The sequence below is a fragment of the Triticum aestivum genome, chromosome 5B (assembly GCF_018294505.1).
Source record: "Triticum aestivum cultivar Chinese Spring chromosome 5B, IWGSC CS RefSeq v2.1, whole genome shotgun sequence".
Lineage (NCBI taxonomy): Eukaryota > Viridiplantae > Streptophyta > Magnoliopsida > Poales > Poaceae > Triticum > Triticum aestivum.
In genome coordinates, this window is record NC_057807.1 from 441,933,555 (window position 1) to 441,941,339 (window position 7,785).

The following is a 7,785-nucleotide window of genomic DNA, read 5'->3' on the forward strand; positions in this document are numbered from 1 at the left end:
TACCCGCACTCCTCTCCACATTTGCAGATAAGGCCTTCCCTCGTTCATTTTTTCTCCCACAAGATAAACTACTCATACAAATGCATCTTGATGTTCCGTGCAACGCACATGCATCTTGCTAGTAATTATAAAAAACAGAGTTGTTTTAAACACAATATAGACAAGTTGGTGATGATGGTGTGCTTGCCATCCTGCAATATAGGGCGTCCGATTTATATCTGACGGATAGGAAGGAAACTATGGCAATTTTGCAAAAAGGTACCCACACACCTCTCCACATTTGCAAATAAGGCCTTCCCTCGTTCATCATTTTCTCTCACAAGATAAAATACTCTTACAAATGCATCTTGATGTTACGTGCAATGCACATGCATTATGGGGGTTCAGCTGAGAATATAATACTCAGACAGGCTCACGGTTCTGGACTTTGGGCCGCGGGCCCACCCTGCATGTTTGGGGGCCCATGTGTTCTACCTCAGCACTTTTCATATTGCAAGCGATTGGTACGACGCTAGTTTTACATGCTGTCGTAAGGCGAATACACAAAATTGAATAAAGCACGACAGCTGTTGGAATGAAATCGAACGACAGTTCCTAACCAACAATGAGAGTTGCAATTCCATCAACGATATACCATGTGATAAATAATACTGTCGTACTATTTATACACACAGGACACTTGTTTCACCATGCCAGATTATTACATCAAAATCTCTCGGAGGATAGATCAGTTTGGCAGGTGCTTGCTGCTACTGAAGAATTTCAAAGTTGATTTGGACCAGCTCTCCTTGCCGACAAAGTTCGATTTTGACATCATCCCCTACCGCAAGATATGATTTAGATTTGAACCTTGACCATCCTGTAGCATCAATCATCATGCGACCATCCTTTGTACTTACGGTATATTGAGCAGGTTCATTCACACCAAGGTTGCGCATGGTAAGAGAAACTTGGCTGCGGTCGCCTGGATTGTTGAACGACTCCCTCGCTGCTCTAGGAATTCTCTGTTTGCAAACAAGAAGACATACCCAAACAGTTAGATCAACACGGTGAATCATGTGAGACAACATGGAAAGAAAAAAGAACAAAGCACTTGGGCGGCCAATGCTTACCAAGAAGGTGGACATGTCGGTTTTTGTAAGGACTTTGGTATATGAAGTGCGAACTGCAACCTAGTCTGTTGCCGGTGCAACTGCTCGTTCGGTTGCCGCTGCATGGGCCGGAGCAGATGCAAGTGCAAGTGTTGGTGCAGGTGCCGAAGCCACTGCTGATGCCGGAGATGGTGCTCCTTGTACAACTGGTGCCGGTGTCGGAGTAGGTGCCGCTGTCGACGCCCGATCCTCTTGTAGATCAGACTGATCCGCTGATGCGGTCAGTGCCCAATCCTCAGCTGGATCAGACTGAGCTGCTGTCGCTGTCAGTGCTAGAGTAACTGTCGGTGCTCGATCCGTTGCTGAAGGTTGTACCGATGTGTGAGACAGCGGTGATTGTGTCTGGTCTGCTATGATCAGCTTTCTAACCTGACTAGGATCCGTGACCGTGATCCAGTTTTTTTCTTCATTTCTTTTAAACGTGAGAAGGACTAATTGTGGCGTTTTTGTTAAACCAAACTGCAGTTCATCATAGGGATTCAGCTTGTACTCAGACAACAGACTGATCCAATTTTTTCCAGTAATATAAGTGATGGACAATGCCTTCGTTACTAACACGACATAAGAAGTGAAACCTGCAAAAATAGCCATCGTAGAGCAAACCAAACGGTTTATTCTGTGATGAATGTCACATGGCAAAACCTGCATCAGAAAATTGCAGGAAAAGAAAGAAAACATGACATTAAATCAATAAGATTTAGACAGTAAATCAACAAGATTTACTTGATGTGACACGAGTGAATCCTTACCAGGAAATCACTATGTTGAAGTACTAAACAAAAGATTGATCGTCCAACTACGGGTGGCATGCAGGGGCCCTGCCTACTCCCACAAGCAGGACAGTCCAAAGGCCGTGACAAATCGTATGGACCGAACATCCATGGGACTGGAAATCCTGGTGGGTGCGATAAACCCTGCAATGCATACAGATATTGGAGTGTAACCATAATTGATAAACCTTCCTCACAAAAAAGATGATCTGTATACTTCAAAATATATAGAATGAATTGAGTGGACAGACATTAACATAGACCGTTCTCAGGATTGACCACACACCAAAAGCGGCAGGACTAATAAACAATACAGGGTTCACAAACACAAATCAAGTACTGAACAATAGTACTTACTACAGACAAGCAAAGTTGCACTAATTAAACTCTGCAGACTATTTCTTGCCACCGACCTACGGGATGAACCCCGCATAACTGACTAGGCCATGGACTTCGTGAGAGATGTCTACATGCACCATCACCATCTCGTCAACCTTGGAGAACCTAACAGAGTGGTCTTTCCACTCATAAACATGATGATGAAGACATGCCGCATCAGATTTGTTGGGAAGCTTTACAAGAACCACACCCTTCATAATCAAAGGCACAACCAGGAAATTGTTGTGGTCAAGTACAACCTTGAGAACACGCCTGACAACAATGCTACAGGAAAACACTAGTTCAGGACACGTGGCAACAAGGAGACAACAGCTGGATAGTTTAGCAGTAGAACTCATGCCCAGGTCTTCCAGTTCACAAGGCATGACTTTGAGAACTTCATATCTACCGTGGACCTGGTTCTAATTCAAACAGAAACCATATTTTATTACTACATCCGTTCAGAAATATAAGATGATTTTCGATATTATACTCCATATATGACTATATATACGCACAGAAATGAGTGAACAAAGACACTAGAACATATCTTCAAAGGCATGAGAGCAGAGGGATTACTTGCAATATCCATAACATAAGTTATTGAGGCAAATATACCCTCTTCAAAGGTAGCATTGGTGTTCATAAAGTACTCCCTCCGTCCCAAAATTCTTGTCTTAGATTTGTCTAGATACGGTTGTATCAAGTCACAGATACATCCGTATCTAGACAAATCTAAGACAAGAAATTTGGGACAGAGGGAGTAGTTGAAAGTAATCTATAAGAAATCAGTGTCAACCTCTCGCATGTTTTGGTCAAAAGAGGAATTTAGAACCGTCATTTGGCACACTAAAATCACATGCAAGATCACCCAGAAAGTTGTACTACCAGAACTAGTATTGCGTGTTAGATAAAAAAACACGATCAAGATCGAGAAAAAGATCATCAACAAGAGTCATTACCTGGACTTGCTTAATGAGGGATCCCGGAGAGGGGGGCTTGGACATGGCGATGGCTTTGAGCTTGTCTATGGTAGTCTCGGCGGGGTGCTTGCACTTCTTCATACCATGAGCCTCGACGGTTTTGGCCAGAGCCATAGACATCACGTCGGCCGGTGCTCCAGCGTCCATCCAAGAGAGGAAGCTGAGAGAGAAGAGTGAAAGGAGGAACGAGATGAGGGAGAAGCGAAGCGAGTGGGGGTTTTCTTCAAGAGAGGAAGCTGAGAGAGAAGAGTGAAATGATGGTTGCTTCGTCCATCCAACTTACTACTGGAAAGGAGGGGGTTTTGTGATTTGATGGCTCATTGGGCATTACTGCGGCGCTTCAATTGGGGTAGTCTACCACCACTCTACTACGGAGTAATTTAGTGCATGGCTGGTGGACCTAGGCGCTGGCTATCCCACACGTCGGTGAAAGTGAGTAATTTAGTGCATGGCTGGAGGAGGATCCACATGGTAGAGCGTGTCCACTGTTTTTCTGAAGAAAAAATGATTACAGCAAGCGTTTCCACTTATGACGGAGGAGTGAGAAACACGGCAGCCACTTGAACATACACAGTGATCCTACTACTAGGCATGTGCAGTGGTTCATATGTCAGTACTACATAATCTTGTTGCCAGTGTAGTAAGATATGACAATAACAAATGCTGTTGTGCGCATGTCAACTATATGTAACATAGTACCGCTTTTTCGACTGTCCGGTCGAGAATGAACGGTGAGATCAATGTTAATAGAACTAGGTCTACAACGCACAGAGAGTACGGTGCTACAGTACTTCACGAAACATGAACCATATGAAGCACGAATAGTTTTAGGCAGGGTGTATGAAGAGTGCACGGGATGGGAGCAAAAGTTCCCTTCTCGACCCACTTTTGGGTGTTTGGCAGAGTGCATGAAGGGTGCATGAGTCCACACTAGTAGGTTAACAAGAATACACGAAGAGGAAACAACTATATTAAGATGAGAATGCAACCAAGCACAACAACACGCTTTGTGCTACAGTGACTGATCTGCACCATCTGAGTTTGATCCAATGGTCATGTTGCGCCGAGACATGGACATGCCCATGCAGAGGGCGCCTAAACACCACCGAAGTCCCTCTGCTTCTCGAGGCGCATGACGTTGGTGATGCAGGGTGCAATCACCCGTAGAGCCCGCTCCCGGTCGACGGGAGCCAGCTCGTCAAGACGGCGTCCAATGGCACGAATGGATTCTGGTGACGGAGCCCTGAAAGGATTCGCCCGGCAATGGCGACGGTAGCCCGCAACCCCTCCTTGTCCATCTCAGCCCCCACCATCATGCGGAGACGGCTCCGCTCCTCGGAGATATAGGTGAAGAAGGAGACCAGGTCAGGAAGCCGCAACTCGTTGAAGTCGACCAGGTGGTCGAACGGGTTTAGCCCGACGACCGGCATCGTCGTGCTGGCACGACGGTAGGCATCGCGCAGCCGCAACACCTGCGTGGCAACTTGGTTCACCAAGTGGCTGAGGCGATCCTGGACCTCGTCACGATCGCCCCGCTCGCGCTCCAGTCGGATCCCCTGACGGCCTATCGTATCTCCCGCTTTCTGCAGCAACGCCGCCGATGCTTCGAGCATCTTTGTGGTGGACGTCTGCCGCTTTTGAAGCTCCATGAACTCCCGCACATAACGGAGGAGCATGGCACTCCTCTCCTTCTTGAGCTCAGGGAGCTCCACGTCCTTGGCACTGAGCTCCACATCCTTGGCCTGGAGCTCCTGTGTCAGGCGCCTCACCTCGGACTCCGTGATCTGCTGCGCCACCATGACACCAGGTAGAAGCAATGGGTAGAGGAAGCAAAGGGGGCGAAACGGCTAAGAGGCAATGCAATCTATAGGAAGGCGGAGGGAGCCAACCGAGGAGCGGGGATTCTTTTGGTTTTCACCATGGTAAAACACCAGTCGATGACTTCTCACATCAGGGAGAAGTGGGTTTTACAGGCAGAGTCATCATGACTAATTGCTGCCGCGCCTGCTCTCGTCAATCAAAAAATTAAAAATCCTACCGTGCCTACTCCCGTCAATAAAAAAACTAAAAATCCTGCCGCACCCAAACACCAGAGCAACGCCGTGGTGGATATTTAAATTTACTTGCCAGCAAGTAGATAAAAAAAGGGGTGAAAAAACAAATGTGGCGGCGGCCTAGCTAATCGGTCGAACTAGCCCAACTAGCTAGCCATCGTGCATCATTGATGTACTCGGCGGGGAAGGTGGTCTTTTGCGATTTGACGACTCATTTACTTGCTTCGGCGCTACGACCAAGGAGGACCCAGAAAACGCGCGTCAGGGCATCCCACGGCAGGAAGAATATATGCGTGCACCACCCGGGAGGACCCCAAAGCCGCGCGGTAGGGTGTGCCACGTCTCGGCACAGAGGAAAATGTGCATGTAAAAATATACTGTATCAGACATAGTATCTATGGTTCGACCTCGGGACCCAGCCAGTCGGTCGAAAACACCCCACTAGCTACACAGCTTCATCATGCAAACGTGGCACGGAGGATAGATGTGGTTAGCTCCGTCTCGACTAGCCACAACATCTCTTGTTCTAGGCGATTCTTCTATTTTCCAAGCTTTTTTTAGTTGTAATAACATCACGACAAGCTAGCGCTGCTCTTCGTGTGTGCCCATGCAAAGGTTAGACGATGGAGAGAAGAGAGATTGAGATCATAGACCTGGGACCCACCAGTAAGTGAGTCAACGGTCATGCACGTGTTGACGAGGCACTCCCTCTACTCTACTCAACGTAATACTGTATAAAATCAAGTTATGGGACAAAGCCAACAACTGTTGTTGTTTCAGGCTATCGACTTACGCTTTGTAGTCCAGGTTGCCAGTTTGAATCTCGTCTTTCAGATTTGTTAGTTTTAGGTCCAAATTTGATTAATGACAAGTGGTACCCCCGTGTGTTGTTCCGATATTTCAGTGTAGGATGTTTTTTTGAACAAACACTTTGCGCGGTTACACAAGTAACGACACGAGTTACACTACTACTACTACTACTACTACTACTACTACTACTACTACTACTACTACTACTACTACTACTACTACTACTACTACTACTACTACTACTACTACTACTGCTACTACTGCTACTACTGCTACTACTGCTACTGCTGCTACTGCTGCTACTGCTGCTGCTACTGCTGCTACTGCTGCTACTGCTGCTACTGCTGCTACTTCACCACCCGTCAAGGGCCCCTTAAAGATTTGACACCATTGCAGCCCATCATCAGTTCGAGCCTGTTAACAGCCCGCTATATATCTAGGCTCAATATAGGCCCGATGAGATTTCGGCCTGTTAACGGCCCGTTTAATGGATGGGCCAATTTTCAGGATGTACATCTTTCGGCCTTTTAGCGACCCATTTAAATGTTGGGCTAGTTTCCGGCCCGGTGTGTCTTTCAGCCTGTTGACGGCCCATAAATCTGATGGGCCATTTGTTGTCGGACCTGAGTTTCGGCCTTTTAGCGGCCCATTTAAGTGTTGGGCCAATTTTCTGGCCCGGTGTCACTTTCAGCCCATTACAACGAGCAGTTATGCACAGGACCAAAACCGATCACGCAAAGGTACGGCATAAAGGGAATAACGTTGCACATCCAACATATATTACAGGAAATTACATCCACTGGGCAATCAAAGATTGATGCCAGTGCAAATAAATGAGCAGAACCTAACCATCTACAACGTCACAATCTGCAACCTCAGCACAGATGACACCCATAAGCATGTGGGCAAGTTCTTTCTGCTTTGCTACACTGTCTCTGAAAACATTGATCAGTTGTTGTGTTGCACGACTCTGCACCTCTGATTCATCCACTATTTCCATCATTGCTTCAACCATTAATTGGTTCACAAACATACATTTATTCCGTTGCATTTGAGACAGAGGATACTGAACAGATTCATATGGCGATTTTGGAAGGCTTGTATTATTGATAGTGGAGAGTGTCTCGACCACTGCATCATAACATAAATTAGGACAGGAACCAAACAGATTAATCATGAGTTATTGCCATATTACCTGGCCTAGATTTACTGGAAAGAAATAATGGGGTTGCCTTGCTGTTTTCAGAGTTTATCTTCTTATCTTCAGCAGCCTGCACAAAATTAACACACTAGCATTGCTATCATTGGCCAAGTCAGATAATAGGAAAGCAACATTGACACAACAAACATTTGGGCAAGTAGCCTACACAAAATTAACACAATATGGCACAACTATCATCAGCCAGGTAAGGTAGTGCGAAAGCAACATTGACACAATTAATGAAAGGGCAACCAGAGAAGCACTACAATTCAGTAATGTGCGTGATATGAGATAGTACATTCATGCAAATCAGTATGCAAAACTACCAGGCAGTTTTCCTTACAAAAATCAACATTGGCGCCTTTAACATTTTGCTACAACTAATTTTAGATCAGATAAAGGTTAGATTCACGCCGATTAACAAAATACATGTTGATG